At 50.0% G+C, this 17,348-nt stretch overlaps 1 protein-coding gene and 1 long non-coding RNA gene across 2 annotated transcripts in view; one reads left to right on the plus strand and one right to left on the minus strand.

Annotated features, from left to right (window-relative positions):
* The first annotated feature begins 7,631 nt into the window (after positions 1-7,631).
* LOC119870283 lies at positions 7,632-15,524 on the plus strand. The gene is made up of 2 exons (XR_005355650.1): positions 7,632-7,902; positions 15,041-15,524. It is a non-coding gene; the product is annotated as an uncharacterized LOC119870283 (long non-coding RNA).
* The window catches only part of SMN (survival motor neuron), a 41,235-nt gene continuing 39,355 nt past the window's right edge, over positions 15,469-17,348 (minus strand). Inside the window, 1 exon segment of the mRNA NM_001003226.2 lies at positions 15,469-15,814. The gene's annotated coding sequence lies outside the window, so the exon portion shown is untranslated.

Consider the following 17,348-nt stretch of genomic DNA (forward strand, 5'->3'; position numbering starts at 1 on the left):
CTCCAGTAGCGTCACTAAGGCTCATAACCAGGGGCCATTTAACTTAATCCCCCTCAATTTTGCCACTGTTTTCACCAGAAAAACTTAGATGAGGATGTATGATAAGGTCCCTGTTTTGGGTTCAATTATAGGCAGAAATCTCTCCAGGGTATATCCCGTTGAGAGTACTTAGGTTTCCATAGCAAAGGTCTATTTTTTTTTTAAGATTTTATTTATTTATTAATGAGAGACACAGAGAGAGAAAGAGGCAGAGACACAGGCAGAGGGAGAAGCAGGCTCCATGCAGGGAGCCCGACGGGGGACTCGATCCGGGGTCTCCAGGATCATGCCCTGGGCCCAAGGCGGCGCTAAACCGCTGAGCCACCTGGGCTGCCCAGGTGTATGTATTTTAAATCTACAAACTTTACTCTAGATTGAGTTTCACTATGATGTTTATAATTTTATAAATAACAATTCTTAGTGAAGAACGTTGTCAGAAAAGACACCGTGTAGGGCACTCGGGTGGCTCAGCGGTTGAGCATCTGCCTTCAGCCCAGGGCGTGACCCCGGGGTCCCCGGCGAGTCCCACATTGGGCTCCCTGCAGGGAGCCTGCTTCTCCCTCTACCTGAGTCTCTGCCTCTCTCTGTGTCTCTCATGAATAAATAAATCTTTAAAAAAACAAATCAAAACAATGGAACCCTACCCTAGTGTGTATTCACAGATCCTGAACTGAGCCCAGACATACCCATTCTCAGTTGCAGGTGCATGCCCGCACGCACAGAGATGTAATGTGGCCAAATGAAAGTAAGAGATCCCTCTCCCATGAGTCCTCCTCTCAGCCTGGACCTAATGCCTTTATGTGGAAGCAGCTTGCAGCTTGAGGTAACCAGGTAACTGCTGGCTTCCCTCCTCCTGTTCTGTCGGCAGAGGTTCGCAGGGGCTTGTAGGAGATGCCTTCAACGAGACCACCTGATTTAGAAGAATGGCCCTGAGCGGTCACCTCTCGCAAAGTTGCATCTATTAGAGACACCGCCTCCGTCCCTTCTCTAAAGGGGACATTGTAGAGAAAGTACTGGCTTGTTTAGGATGAAGGAACAGCCGTGGTGATCTGAGACTGTTGGTTCTGGTCGTTGTTTTCCCCCTCGGAACTTCACAATATACAATAGTGAAGGCGACAAACATTAGAGCTCCTCCTGCAGGGTGTGGCTTTCTCAGCTCAGCTATTGAATTCAGGAAGAGATTCCTTAATGCTTAGCATTCATTATGAAAAGTAGATTTATTTTAAGGACTTTTTAAACACCTACCTTTGGGATCCCTGGGTGGCGCAGCGGTTTAGGCCTGCCTTCGGCCCAGGGCATGATCCTGGAGTCCCGGGATCGAGTCCCACATCGGGCTCCCTACATGGAGTCTGCTTCTCTCTCTACCTGTGTCTCTGCCTCTCTCTGTGTCTCTCATGAATAAATAAATAAAATCTTTAAAATAAATAAATAATAAACACATACCTTTTACTTCATATTCTTTCTTTATTTGGCCTGACAGTCATCATCCTTTAATTGAAGCATTGTAGTCCTTTTGTGTTTAATACGCCTGCTGATATATTTGGCTTTACGTCAACCATCTTACTCTGTGCTATTTGTTTCAACTATTTCTTCTAACCCTCTTCTTTTTTTTTTTTTTTTGTATTGACAGTCTTCCACCATTTTATGTCTTTCCTTATGTAGCTTGGAAATTGTATGCTCTATTTTTATTCTTTTATCCTAAACTGTATAACACACAGCATCACTTCCCTAGGTCCTCTAGAAAGTAGAACCTGAGACAGAAATGGACATATTGGGAGGTGCTGGTCCAGGGACGTGAGTGTAGGGAAGTCAGGCAGGTCCTGATGTCATGTGACCCAGCATCGCCAGACCTGGTCCCGAGCCGTGAAGTCCTAGGTGTCCCCCAGCTTGCAGCGTGGAGTCAGAGTGCGGGACTTCTCAGGAGGTTTATAAAGAGAAACTGACCCTCTGAGCGGTCCTTTGAAGGGAAGAAGGAGGGCCGTGTGATTTCCTAACGTCTTCATCGCGCCTTACCAATTGGCCGAGGCCTGCCACACACAGCTGGGCCATTGTCGTCCGGCAGCTGCTCAGAAAGCCAGAGCTCGGGATCCCTGGGTGGCGCAGCGGTTTAGCGCCTGCTTTTGGCCCAGGGCGCAATCCTGGAGACCCGGGATCGAGTCCCGCGTCGGGCTCCCTGCATGGAGCCTGCTTCTCCCTCTGCCTGTGTCTCTCTCTCTCTCTGTGTGTGCCTATCATGAATAAATAAATAAAATCTTTAAAAAGAAAAAAAAAGAAAAAAGAAAGCCAGAGCTCATGCCCAGGGGTGTGGCTTGGCAGCTGACTCTGGATGGTGGAGAGACAGCCGGGACACATAGGCGGGGTGTACTTCGATGGGGAGGCGGGCAAGGGCTGGGAAAGAAGTAAGCAGCCACCAGAATGTGAGGAGGCACCAGAAATTTGTGTTCTGGGGTACCTGGGTGTCTCAGTCGGGTAAGCATCCGACTCTTGATTTCGGCTCAGACCATGATCCTCAGGGTTGTGGGATCGAGCCGCGCGTCAAGTTCTGTGCTCAGTACAAAGTCTGCTTCAGATCATCTTTCCTTGTCCCTCCGCTCGCTCGCTCGCTCACTTTCTCACACACACACAAAAAAATGTATGTCTGATACGTATAACATCAAGACTCCAAAGTTGATATATTCCCCCTCCCCTCCCCCAGGTAATACACCAAACCTCATTTACCTTTCTCCTCATTTCTGTATTATTGTTACTGTATATATAATGCTTTCCTTTGTTATTTGTATTATTACTTGTGTTAATCAATGAGTGTTTATTAAAATCTCACACATAGGGCAGCCCGGGTGGCTCAGCGGTTTGGTGCCGCCTTCAGTCCAGGGTGTGATCCTGGAGATCTGGGATCGAGTCCCATGTTGGGCTCCCTGCATGGAGCCTGCTTCTCCCTCTGCCTGTGTCTCTGCCTCTGTCTCTCATGAATAAATAAATAAAATCTTTAAAAAAATAAAATCTCACACATAGGCAGCTCTTTGTGTCCATGGGTCCTGTCCCCATGTTTTAATAAGACCTCCTTTTTGCATCCCCCCCAGGACATATTTACATATTTGAAAAAACATATTTACCACTTTTGTGGCTTTTCATTTCTTCCTACATCTCACATTTATTTAGGATCATTTTCCTTCTACCTCAAGTACATCCTTTAGAATATGGTAGAATAGGTAGTGCTCAGAGTATACCATGTGCTACCTATTAATGTAAGGAAGAAGGAAAAATAAAATTATATGTTTGTATTAGTGCAAGGAAACACTGGAAGACAATAGAGAAAATCAGTAAACCCAAAAATTGGTTCAACAAACTCAACAAATCTTTAGCTAGATTGACCAAGAAAAAAAAGTCAAATTACTAGGCTCAAGCATGACAAACCTCACGTTGGGCATAGAGATTACTTAAAAAACAAAGAAACCAAAAACTATATTTTGGGGCATGTGGCTGGCTCAGTCGGTAGAGCATGTGGCTTGATCTTGGGGTTGTGAGTAGGTTTTTTTGGACAAAAAAGAAAAAGATGTCATCACTCTGGACCTGTTGAAAATAAAGATCGTACCATGAGTGCTGTGAACAGCTGGGACAACGAGCGACTGTTAATGGGCATACGGCCGCTTTCTGGAACGATGGAAATAATCTAAGACGGTGGTAGCAATGACTGTGCAACTCGGGGAGCCGACTAAAAACTACTGAATTGTACGCTCTGCTAGTCCAGGTGTGTGGTATGTGAAGTTTCTCTCAATAAGGCTCTTAAAAAACAAGATACCCAGGGAGCTCGTAAGGGTGGTTGTCTGAGGTGGTGCAAGGATGAGGGTGAGAATTCTTAAAAATGGTTTTATAGAGTTCAAGTTTTATGAGCCATATAAGCAAATTAGTCAAGAATAATGAAGTGTGTGGCATTCTGGGAAGCCGTAGTGAAGCCAATGAAAAGAATGTGGTTGAAGGGGCCGAATCCTCACGCCAAAGCCCGCGCTCCTGGAGTAAGGGAAGAGGCGCCTTTCCACGTTCTCCCCTCCCCCCCAGGGGGCGCCCTACTGCAGGGGTGACGGGCCCGGTGGAGGCTTTTATGAGCTTTAAATTCTTTATTTCCCCTGAATAAGTTGCTGTTTGAGACCCCTCAGGCCAGGGTCCTGGGAATCCGGCCCAGCCGCGTCGTTACTAATCCTCTAACCCTGGCACTCGGCCACCTCCCTGGGGCTCCTGGGCGTTGGGACGCGCCCCGAGAAAGGGCCACAAGCCCCAACCGGGGTCAGTGCACCCTCGGGCCCAGTGGCAGCCCTGTGAAGGGTAATGACGTGGCGGCGCTGAGAATGGCCGGAGGAGCTGGGAGGCGGCCGGGAGGTCCCCTCAGGGTCCCCCAAAGGCACCGGGCGCCGGGGTCCGGCTGAGGCAATGCCGCGGGCCTAACGGGGGCGGCGGGGACGCTGAGCCAGGAGGCCGAGAGGCTCGCGGGGTCCTGTGTGCCTCGGGGATTCTGTAGGTGCGCGTGGGTCACCCACGGGGTTTTTAGGGGAAGTGACAGTACTCAGCCCAGGCCTTTCTCGTCTGGGAACAGAGTTCCCCTCGTGCCATATATTTTGATGCTGAAACTGGGTTTTTAAATGAGTTCTAGGGGTTCCCGGGTGGCTCGGTTAAGCGCCCAGCTCTTGGTTTCAGCTCAGGTCATGACCTCAGGATTGTGGGGTCTGCTTGAGATTCTCCTCCTGGGGGTGCTGGGTGGGGTATGCAGCTGCCCTCGGCTCAGGTCAGGGTCCCGGGGTCCCGGCACCACCCGCATCGGTGCCCTGCCCAGCGGGGAGCCCGCTTCTCCTTCTGCCTCTGCTCTTCCCTGTGCTCCCGCCCGTGCTCTCTCGCTCGTGCTCTCACGAGTGAGAACTCGTTCACTCTCAAATAAAATCTTGTAAGAAGGGGATCCCTGGGTGGCTCAGCGGTTTAACGCCTGCCATTGGCCCAGGGCACAGTCCTGGAGTCCCGGGATCGAGTCCTGCGTCGGGCTCCCTGCATGGAGCCCTGCTTCTCCCTCTGCCTCTCTCTCTCTCTCTCTCTCTCTCTCCCCCCGTCTATCATAAATAAATAAATCTTAAAAAAAAAAAATCTTGTAAACGAAACAAAGGTTTTGCCTCTGCCCCTCCCCCCACCACGCTCACACACTCTCTCTCTGAAAATAAAATCCTAAATGAGTTCTAAGTGTCAAATAAGACACTGTATGACAACTATACTAGAATTAAAATAACTTTAAAAAGCCTGGAACTCATTAGGGAGGCCCGTTCTCGGCCGTCACAGACCTGCATCGGCCCCTGGGCTCGGGCCGCAGGTGGCATCTCTGCAGGTCCTCCGGGGACTGTGATCGACGCCGAGGTAGGAAGACCGCTGCCCCTCGTCGTGTAGCAGACATGCCCAGAATTTAAAAGCAGGTTTTAGGGGATCCCTGGGTGGCTCAGCACCTTAGACCTGCCTCCGGCCTGGGGCGGGATCCTAATGTTCAGCGGATACAAGTATGTCCTTATAATAGACAAGAAGGTTCACAATCACATGTTAAAAACGGACCAGAAGGAATCGTGTGTCATCAGTAAATATGTAGAAGGTAGAATTTTACATTTAAAAGGATCCAATCCGGGCTGCCTGGGGGCGCAGCGGTTGAGCAAGCGTCTCCCTTCGGCCCAGGGCGTGACCCCGGGTCCCCGGACCCTTCCCCGCAGGGAGCCTGCTTCTCCCTCTGCCTGTGTCTCTGCCTCTCTCTCCCATGAATAAATAAAATCTTGAAAAATAAAAATAAATAAACGAAGTTACATGCGTGTGACTTGAACCTACCAGGCGCCTAACTTAGTGGGGAACAGACCGGGAGGCCAACGTCCACCCGGACAAGCCCGCCCTGTTTCACGAACATCTCAGGAAGTGAGTTCAAGTCCCCTGCAAAGACGGAGCCGGTAGCTGAAGGATGTGGGGCATCCTGGAGTGTGACACGGCCACCGCCGGAGTCTGGGGCATGGGTGTCCACACTGGCTCCTCCAAGGCAGTTGAAACACTTCATTCACTGTATTTTTTTCCCAAGAGAAGGATCAACTGGGCCCGGGGCCAGCCCGTCGCAGGTCCCTGGGGCCTGGGCGGTCAGCTGTGGGCGCTGCTGGCTCGCTGGCCCGGGGTCCGCAGGGCTCCTGCCCCACTTGGGTGGTGCGGGCGCCAGGCCTAGCCCCAATGGGCCCTCCCGGCTGCGCCCCCCCCCCCGCCGACACCCCCCCACCTCTGTCCTCAGGGCCCAAGGGGCTCGTGGGGTAGGTGTCTGGAGCCCAGGAGCCTGGGGAGCAGGTGCCGCAGGTGACAGATGGCCATGCGGGCAGCGGCCTGCAGCGGACACCGGCCCGCCAGCTGGTGGCACCTGCGGGGATGGGTGCTGCCCCCGCAGGGAGGCTGAGACACTGAGCCCAAGGCTACCGCACTAGACCCCGGTGTTAATTTTTTTTTTTTAATTTCTTCATGAGAGACACACAGAGAGAGGCAGAGACCCAGGCAGAGGGAGAGGCAGGCTCTGTGCAGGGAGCCCGATGTGGGACTTCGATCCCGGGTCTCCAGGATCAGGCCCTGGGCCGAAGGCAGGCGCCAAACCGCTGCGCCACCCAGGGATCCCTAATATTATTATTATTATTAAAGATTTTACGTATTTATTCCTGAGAGAGACAGAGCGAGGCCGAGCCCCAGGCAGAGGGAGCAGCAGGCGCCCCGCGGGCCCCGACGCGGGACTCGAACCCGGGACCCGGGTCACGGCCTGGGCCCCGCGCGGGCAGCCCAGGAGCCCCGAAGACTTTTGGTGGATCGATTTCTCCCCCGACTCCTCAGTCGTTCTCGAGGCGCGGGTCCTGGAAGCGCCCGGCCCGGTGGGCGGAGGTGCCCGGCGGCCCCTCGGTCCCCGCCCAGGGCTCGGTCGTGCACCGGCTCCACCGGCTCCGCGCGGGAAGGGGCGTGGCGGGGCGGGTCCCCGCGGGTCAGTGGGGCGCTGGTTCCGCGGGCGCCGACGCCACCCTGTCCCGGGCGGCCGCGCAGCCTTCGGGAAGCCCCGGACCCGCCGGGCCGCGCTCCGGGCACGCGGGGGGGGGGGGGGGCGGGGGGCGCTTTCACACCTCGCCCCGCTCCTCCTCCTCCTCCTCCTTCCTCCGTTTTAGAAACCAGTGTCCTCTGGGAGTGGAAAGGAAGGGGGAGGGGAGGGGGAGCGAGAAGGGAGGGGGGCAGGGGAGAAGGGAGGGGGGCCACGAGCCGCTCGCGATGCTCTAGTGCCGGGGCGTCGGCGTCGGGGTGTCAGACTGGACGCCACCTCCTGCTCGCCCTCCCCGTCCTCCTCATCCTGCCCCGCCCTCCCCCGCCCTCCCCCGCCCTCCCTCTGCACGGCTGGGCCCTGCCTGCGCTCGGCCTTCCTGGGGCTCGTGTCTCCGCGCCTCTCCCGCCGCGCCGTGACCTTGGGCGGAGGGCAGGGTGACCTTGGGCGGAGGGCAGGGTGCGCGGGAGGCGGGGAGGCGGGGCGGGGGGGCCGCGGGGGGCCGCTCCCCTCCCCGGCCCTGGGCGCCCCGCGGCCCCTGCAGGGTTCTCCGCAAAGCAGGGGGAGGCGGGCGCGGGGCGAGGGCGCGCGCTGGGCCCAGGGCGGCGGGGCCGGATCGAGTCCGTCGGCTCCCCGCGGGCGCCTCTGCTCCCTCTGCCTGGGCCCCGCCCCTCTCTGCGTCTCATGAATGAAAGAAAATGTATAAACTACCCTTGTCGCTGCTTCTACAAACGATGGACAAAGTGCGTCTCCCCGCACACCTACCGGGCGCCGCACTCCCAAGAGCATAAGGTGGCTCGAAGGTAAGGCCTGGGGAGAGCGCCCGGCCCCGGTGCCTCGGAAGCCTGTGGGCGGCCCCAAGCACGCGGCCGGGACACCCGGTGGCCAGGCCCCCCCACCCCCCCACCCCGGACACCCCGACTGACCCGGGCCTCCAGAGGAGGTGGCCGACGGGCAGCAGCGGATCACCCAGGTCCTTCGCATGATGACCACAGAAGGGTCACAGCCCACCCGTGGTGGAACTGGGCCTGACGTCCCTCGGCTGCCCAGACCACTTGTTGCTCTACCACCACTCAGAAGGAGCCTTAGTTTTGAACTAGAGTTTATCTTTTAAAAATTTTAAATAAAATTTTAAATTACAGTGTTTAATTTTTTATATATATATTTAAAGATTTTATTTATTCATGAGAGACCCAGAGAGAGAAGCACAGACCCAGGCAGACGGAGAAGCAGGCTCCCTGCAGGAGGCCCGACATGGGACTCAATCCCGGGACCCCAGGGTCACGCCCTGAGCCCAAGGCAGCCACTGAGCCCTCCGGTGCCCCTCAACTTCCATTTGTAGGGAGTTCTGTTGTTTTGTTCAATAGCTGAAATACAAGTATCCCACTTCTCACAAGCCTTCATCCTCATCAGTCCTACAGAGGCCTCCATCACCACCTGTTTCTCTAACCTGTAGACCCCTGAGGTGCCAGTGGCCTAGTGGGTGAAGCAGCCGACTCTTGACTTCAGCTCAGGTCATGACCTGAGGTTGCAGGGAGCACTGAGCCAGGCTGCACCCCAAGCAGGGAGTCTGCTCCCCCCGACTCTCCCACAGCTTGTGTGCACTCACTGTCTCACTCTAAAATAAATACCTCTTAGAAGATCCAGGGAGGGGATCCCTGGGTGGCTCAGCGGTTTAGCGCCTGCCTTTGGCCCAGGGTGCGATCCTGGAGACCTGGGATTGGGTCCCACATCAGGCTCCCTGCATGGAGCCTGCTTCTCCCTCCTCCTGTGTGTCTCTGCCTCTCTCTCTCTCTATCATGAATAAATAAATACAAATAAATCTTAAAAAAAAAAAAAAAAAGAAGAAGAAGAAGATCCAGGGAGGGTTTTCACTTTTACAAAGAAAGGAACAAAGATTGCCCAGCCTGCGTACCGCAGCAAGTCCTCGCGGGGCCGCCCAAGCTGAGAGGGGCCCCATGCGGAGTCCCCTTGGGCCGTCAGTGGGCGTCTGCCCCCCACCCCCCCATCTGTTCTGCACTCTCGGTAGCAGGAGGTGATCCGAGCAGCCTCACAGAGGTCGTCTCTGGGGTCTGAGGAAGCTCAGAAAGTTTTCCATGTCGATCATTTGCTTCTTTGCTTTCTGCTGTTTTGGTTTATGAAAATGGGCCTGCTCTACTTTGGAGCAGCACAGGAAACCTGCATATTATTTTTTTTATTATGATTTCTCTGCTTGCCAGTAACTTAGTATAACTGATGTAGGAAAGACGTTGGGGTTTTGATCTGATGGCCAAGAAAGAATTCCTGAGACGTCTTTGATGCAAAAGGCTGTTTTGCTGTTGTTGTTTTTTAAAGATTTTATTTATTTATTCATGACAGAGAGAGAGAGAGGCAGAGACCCAGGCAGGGGAGCAGCAGGCTCCCCGCTGACGGCCCCTGGCAGCCTTTAGCCCGCAACGGACCGGGGGCCGGAACCTCCGCGATGTCCCTGCCGGCCACAGGACCGTGTGCTCTGCTCCTCCTCTCTGGTCCCGTCTGCACGGTGACATTCAGGACAGAACGGGGTGTCGTCTGATGGCGAGCAGGGACCCCGGGGACAGTGACCGCCCCAGGCTGACGGGGCAGCTTGGAGCTGAGGGGAGAAACACACGGCGACTCCTGGAGGCCGGGGCTCAGCAGCACCCGAGCGGCCTCAGTTTACAGAATGTGCCGTGGTTTGCAAGAAATAGGCGATCTTCCCGGGTCCCGACTTCTGGGGGCAACTCCCTACGGTCGTGCTGTTAAGGCTCCTCCAGAGGGAAGGACGGCTCAGCTGCGGGAGGCAAGGCCTCGGACCGGGCCCCTGACTCCCCGGCCATCTGCCCACCTCGGGCCCTGCCACTCAACAATCTTCGGCCGTGAGTTCAGGCCTCACCCCACCAAGCGCCACCCCCTGTACCCCCCAGTCTCGCCCACCTAGGCCCCTCCGGGAGCCCGGGGGGATCAGAGGAGCCCGTTCAGGCGGTGGTGCCGGCTTTGCCAACACGGGCTGCTAGAAAGATCTCGGGCGGAGGAGCTGCCAGCAGCTGGGCGGGAGGGGCGGTGCTCGCTCCTTGGGTCTCACCAGGACCCCCAGTGACCAAGCTTTCCAGGTGCCTGCTGGGGCGACAGGTCTCTACAGAGCCCAGATCTACTACTGCAGGGAAGGTGGTGAAGGGGGCATTTGGACATGAAAAGCAACCACCTGATAAAACTAATACTTACTAAATAATTCAGACTTAAAGCAAAAAGAACCTAGAATTTTAAGCTTGACTGATGGGGTATACGCAAGCGCATGTTACAGCAAACTTCTCACATATGATCTACAAGACGGGTAGTGGCTGGTTTCCAGGAGGGGGCCAGGAGGCCGCGGATAGGAAGGGCAGGTTTGACTCCTCTTTCTCTTGCAGATCTTAAAAGTGGTATTTTAAAAACAAATAGAAAAAAAAAAAAACAACAAATGTCAATAATCTCTCTAAAGCTTCCGACGAGGGCTTCTAGGGTAAGACAGGGCAGCAAAGTATGGCCTGAGCCTGTGCAGTCTGCGCTACGACTCTTTTTTTACATTTTTACATTTTTACATTCAAAAATAGGTGACAGAGACTATCCTAGATAACCTGCAAAGCTAAAATAACTCCGGCCCTTTACAAACAATGGAATACGGCCATGACAAAGTATTTTTATTTTTATTTATTTATTTATTTATTTATTTATTTATTTATTTATTTATTTTTTTTAAAGAAACCAACCCCATCAACATCTTTTTTTTTTTTTTTTTCATTTATTTATGATAGTCACACAGAGAGAGAGAGGCAGAGACATAGGCAGAGGGAGAGGCAGGCTCCATGCACCGGGAACCTGACGTGGGATTTGATCCCGGGTCTCCAGGATCACGCCCTGGGCCAAAGGCAGGTGCTAAACCGCTGCGCCACCCAAGGATCCCGACAAAGTATTTTTAGACTAGAAGAGTACTGGGCCCTTTTATTCTAGTCCACATTGTTTCCACAGGACACCCAGGCCATCCCTCCGTGCCCTGGCGCTCAGCCTGACGTTTCTAAACTTCTCCCTTTCTGATCACATCTTCCAATCCTCTCCAACTCCCTAACCTTGCATGGTACCCACGTCGAAACATCTCCTACGATCCTCAACCTCTTATCCAAACGATACCTACAATTTCTCATTCTAACTCCATATTTTTCAAATTTTTACCATGACTTTCATTTCTTTTTATTTTATTTATTTTTTAAGATTTTATTTACTTATTCATAGAGACACACAGAGAGAGGCAGAGACCCAGGCAGAGGGAGAAGCAGGCTCCATACAGGGAGCCTGACGTGGGACTCGATCCCGGGTCTCCAAGATCACACCCTGGACTGCAGGCGGCGCTAAACCGCTGCACCACCAGGGCTGCCCTCATTTATTTTTTTTAAGATTGATTGATTTATGACACACAGAGAGAGAGGCAGAGATACAGACAGAGGGAGAAACAGGCTCCATGTAGGGAGCCCGACGCGGGACTTGATCCCGGGTCTCCAGGACCAGGCCCCGGGCTGAAGGGGGCGCTAAACCGCTAAACCAGCCGGGCTGCCCTACCATGACTTTCTTTTCTTTTCTTTTTTAAAATTTATTTATTTATTCATAGAGACACACACAGAGAGAGAGAGGCAGAGACACAGGCAGAGGGAGAAGCAGGCTCCATGCAGGGAGCCCGACACGGGACTCAATCCCGGGTCTCCAGGATCACACCCGGGGCTGCAGGCGGCGCCAAACCGCTGCACCATCGGGGCTGCCCCCTACCATGACTTCCAGTAAGAAATTTCATCTAAACAACTGACACATTCATAAACATGTATACAAATGGACCAAAGTTCACAAAAACTCTAAATGTTGTAAATGATTTTACTAAAACCAAAATATAACCAATTCAGGAAAACAAAATTTCTTGAGAGGGATGCCTGGGTGGCTCACTGGGTTAAGCATCTTGGGGTCCCTGGATGAGTCCCACATCGGGCTCCCCACAGAGAGCCTGCTTCTCCCTCTGCCTGTGTCTCTGCCTCTCTGTGTCTCTCATGAATAAATAAAATAAAATAAAAATCTTTGAGAGAGTTGTTCGTATGGGGCTATATTCAGTTGTTCTTACGTTCTCTCCCACAAGGCTTTTCCCTTCATTCCACCTAAGCAGCTCTCAGGAGGGTTACCGATGAGCTCGACATCGCTCAATTCAATAAACACTTCTCGCTCCTCATCCATTACTTGTTAACAACAGTTGACCCAGTAGATGTGGCCCATCACTCCCTCCTCAAATGCTTCATTTGGCTTCCCGGGGACCCTTTCTGGTTTTCTCCTAACCACCGAGACTTCCTTCAGTCTCCTTTACTGCTTTTTCTCATGTCTGACCTCTGAACGCTAGGGGTATTCCAGAGTTCTCTGACATCTCTACGTAAATACCCTGCTTGGGAATCCCTGGGCGGCTCAGCGGTTTAGCGCCTGCCTTCGGCCCAGGGCATGATCCTGGAGTCCCGGGATCAAGTCCCACATCAGGCTCCCTGCATGGAGCCTGCTTCTCCCTCTGCCTGTGTCTCTGCCTCTCTCTCTCTCTCTCTCTGTGTCTTTCATGAATGAATAAATAAATAAATAAAATCTTAAAAAAAAAGAAAAGAAATACCCTGCTTGGAGATGTGGTCCTGATGAACAGCTTGAAATTCCAAGTCTATGCTAACTTAACTTCTACATTTTCATTTCTAGCCCAGTTCTCTCCTCTGAAATCTTTTATTTTTATTTTTTATTTTTTGGAGTTCAATTTGCCAACATATAGCATAACACCCAGTGCTCATCTCAAGTGCCCCCCTCAGTGCCCATCACCCAGTCACCCCAGCCCCCCGCCTACCTCCCCTTCCACTACCCCTTGTTCGTTTCCTAGAGTTATCTCCTCTGAAATCTTGAGTCATATCTAACTTCTCGTATTATGAGTTTCGACTCAGATTTCACCTGTCTAAACCCAGCTCCTATCCTTCCTTTCCCACAAGTACCCTTTATGCCAACTTCTCTATTAAATTCCACCTTTGTTCTTCCACTTGTTGAGGCCCCAAACCTAGGGAGTCATCCTTGATTTCTCTTGCTTCTTCCTATGTCATCTACTGGCAAAGGCTGAGCTCTACTTAAAAAATACACTCAGATCCAACCACTACTAAACACTAACCAGTCAGCCTGCTGCCTCTCTTGATACTTATGGTCTATTTTCAACACGTAGTAGTCATAAGACATTTTAAAATAAATCAGATCATGCTATACTTTTGGTTCAAAACTTTCCAATGGGGACACCTGAGTGGCCTCACTGGTTTAGCGTTTGCCTTCAGCTCAGGGTGTGATCCCAGGATCCAGGATCAAGTCCTGCATCGGGCTCCCTGCAGGGAGCCTGCTTTCCCTCTACCTGTGTCTCTGCATCTCTCCTCCCTGTGTCTCTCATGAATAAATACATCTAAAAACAAAACAAAACTTTCCAATGGATCTCAGATGAATATAAACACAAAAGACCTTACAATGGCATACATGTGACCTGACCCCTAGTTACCTCCCGTAATTCCAACACTTTAATCTCTCCTCCTCGCTCACTTCCATTCCAGCCACACTGGTTTCGCCATTCCCTGAACATGCCAAACTCACCCTTAGGGCCTTTGTACTTGTTTCCTTTGACAGAGAGGTGCTCTACTTATGTGAATGGCTCTCATTTCCTTCACATCCCTGCTCAGATGTTACCTCAGCTTCCCTGGCCATTCTTTTTTATGAATTTATTATTATTTTGGATTTTATTTATTTATTCATGAGACACACACACACACACAGAGGCAGAGACACAGGCAGAGGGAGAAGCAGGCTCCATGCAGGGAACCCGACATGGGACTCGATCCTGCAGCTCCAGGATCAGGCCCTGGGCTGAAGGCAGCGCTAAACCGCTGAGCCACCCGGGCTGCCCTTTAAAAAAAAATTTTTTTAAGTAATCTCTACTACCAAAATGGGGCTTGAACTTACAACCCTGAGATGAACAGTCACATACTTTCCTGACATCAGAGTCACATGACCGAGCTTGCCAGGTGCCCCTTGGCCATTCTTTTAAAAGCATCCACATTCCAACTGCACTCTGCCTAACGTCTTTCCCTACTTCATTTTTTTCTATAGCATGTATTACTATCTGGCACCTTATACATTTCACTTGTTTACCAGTGGTCCCGACCGCTGTAAGCAGGAACTTTCATCTTTTTTTTTTTTTTTAATTGCTATCTCCAAGCACGTAGAAGAGTACCTAGCACATAAAACTGAGTAAATAATTGCTGAAGTGAATGACTTGCCTGAACCTACAACCACTTTCCAACTGTATTAGGTATTCTAATAGGGCTTCCCTGTAAGAGACTCTTAATCATAAGAAACAAAGTGAGGATCACTGGAGGGGAGGCGGGTGTGTGGATGGGGTAACTGGGTGATGGACATTAAGGAGGGCACATGATGTCATTAGCACTGGGTGTTACTTAAGACTGATGGATCCCTGACCTCTACCTCTGAAACCAGTAATACATTCCATGTTAATTGAATTTAAATACACACACACACACACACACACACACACACAATAAAAGGGTTTCTAAAAATGTCGGAGAACGCAAGTAAGCTATCCTTGTAACTAAATTTAAGCTGGCACACTTACTTAGGCAATGAAATAAGTTTAAAATACTAGGTGTCAAGTAAAATAAAAATCTACTCACCTGTACAACAAGAAAGCTTAAGCTATAAAACACCCCACCCTGTGAAGTTTACTTACCAGGAATTGAATATTCATTTTATTCAACAAATGTGTACTGGGCAGCTACAACTATGTTAGGTACATTTAGTTTGTCTGGGTGAAACTTCTGAAGGAAACAGAACTTTTTATATTAACAACTTCTCCCACAGATAAAAAGGCGACAGAGAATCCCAGGCGCACGGATACCAAGCCTCAGACTCAACTGAAGCAACAGGATTCTCTATCCCTCCTGAGACTCTGAACTGATGGAGATACTGTCAAATGGACCATGGATGGAACTGCAAGGCCGTGGCGAAAGCACAAAAGCATGGGCAGCGACGTCAGGCAGGCATGATGACAATCTGACAAGATGACTTCCAAGAAGCAGAAAAGAGCCGTGGTCCCCGACTGGCTGGGTCCACCCGGCTTCACATGAGCTTTGTTTCCCAACCTTGGATTATCAACAACATTGCTTTATAATTGCTTATATCTTTACACTATTACCCCCTACCTAAACATGTTCGAGTAGTTCTCTTCCTATGTTTTTATACAGATTTGTCTCACCAGATATATTCTAAAGAAAAATACTCAGTCAAGGTTAAAAAAATTTATCATTTATTTTAAAGGCATTAATAAAAAGCTTAACACACTTTATACTAGGGAAGTTACAATATACAAATGTGCTGAGTCGAAATTTTCACAGGTTGACTTTTCTGTACTACATGTGACTGAGTTAATTACTCACATTTCCATTACTGAGTTAAACTGATGATTCCCTTGAAACACACAGCTTGTTATTTAAGCATGAGTCGCATACAACATGCGGAAATACAGGTGACTGTGCCACCCAACCAACTCTTCATGAAGAAAAAGATGAAATTTTGTTCACATTGACCGTGGCGCATCAAAATACCATTCTCCTTGGGAGAGAGCTGCACCTGAATCTGGGGGTAAAAAAGATCTAATATAAGTATGCAGTTTCAAAATCTATTTCTTATAAAATCAAAAGAAAAACAGAAAGCAATATACTCATCAAGATAAATAAAACTAGAAGAAAATATGCTAATATAAAGACTTAATGCAATACTAAATTCAATCTTTATGGGATAATTACACAAATTGTGAAATTCATAGAATATGCAAAATTATTCAAAAAAATTTAAGGAACACTGGTTCCTGTCCTAACAGGATTAAACACATTTATATAAAACAATGATCAAAACTATGTATTAAAGGGGAGCCTGGGTGGCTCAGTCAGTTAAGTGTCTGCCTTGGCTCAGGTCATGATGATGCCAGAGTCCCAGGATAGAGCTGCGTCCACTTTCTGCTCTGCAGAGAGTCTGCTTTTCCCTCTCAGTCTGCCCTCTCCCACTGCTTTGCCTCTGCTCGCGCTCACTTTCTTGCTTATTCTCTCTTTCAAATAAATAAATAAAATCTTTCGGGGGAAAAAAAAAAACATGTATTAAAAACAAAAAAACCAGGGCGCCTGGGTGGCTCAGTTGGTTCAGCATCTGCCTTTGGTTCAGGTCATGATCCTGGGGTCCTGGGATTGAGCCCAGAGTCTGGATCCCTGCTCAGTGGGAAGTATGCTTGTCCCTCTCCCTCTGCTCCTCAACCACCCCATCCTTCCCCTGCCCCCCGCTTATGCTCGCTCTTGCTCTCTCAAATCTTAAAAAAACAAGTGATTACAATACAAACATCATCCAACTATAATACAACTGGTAATTAAACCTAATCACCAAGAAATTAAAATACACTTTTCTAGAGTTGAAAACAAAACTCAAAGTTTTAGAGTACGTAGAAAATGGTAACGATTCTACGTAACAGAATCTACAGAATACATCACTGTCCAGAAAAAAATTCATTGTCCTATGATAATCTTTTAATAAATACATAAGAAGGAATCTGTAAATTTATAAGGAAAGCAAAAAGAGGAAATTAATTCCTGGTATATCATCTGGGTCCAATGGGTCCTATCTTAGTTTTTGAGTTTCTGTTTTGAGCAGTTCTAGTAACAATTTGTAAGGACTCATGACTCACTCTTTGTTAGAGGTCTGCCAAAGAACAGAGAAACTTTACTTAGAATAATAAACATAGGGCAGCCCGGGTGGCTCAGCAGTTCAGCGCCGCCTTCAGCCCAGGGTGTGATCCTGGAGACCCGGGATCGAGTCCCGCGTCGGGCTCCCTGCATGGAGCCTGCTTCTCCCTCTGCCTGGGTCTCTGCCTCTCTCTCTCTCATTGTGTCTCTCACGAATAAAAAAATAAAATGTTTAAAAAATTTTTTTAAAAAAAAGAATAGGGATAAAACTCCTATCTTGCAATTATGCTATAATGCTACTGGATTCTTTTATAAATCTAAAATATAGAATTTTAGTGATTTTATCACTTATCTTGAATATTTTATTATTCTTCATCTCTGTATTTATTTTACTGTAGCTTCATTGTGGTAGCGAGCCTTTAAGATTGTCCCCAATGATA

This window comes from Canis lupus, chromosome 2, assembly GCF_011100685.1.
Source record: "Canis lupus familiaris isolate Mischka breed German Shepherd chromosome 2, alternate assembly UU_Cfam_GSD_1.0, whole genome shotgun sequence".
NCBI lineage: Eukaryota > Metazoa > Chordata > Mammalia > Carnivora > Canidae > Canis > Canis lupus.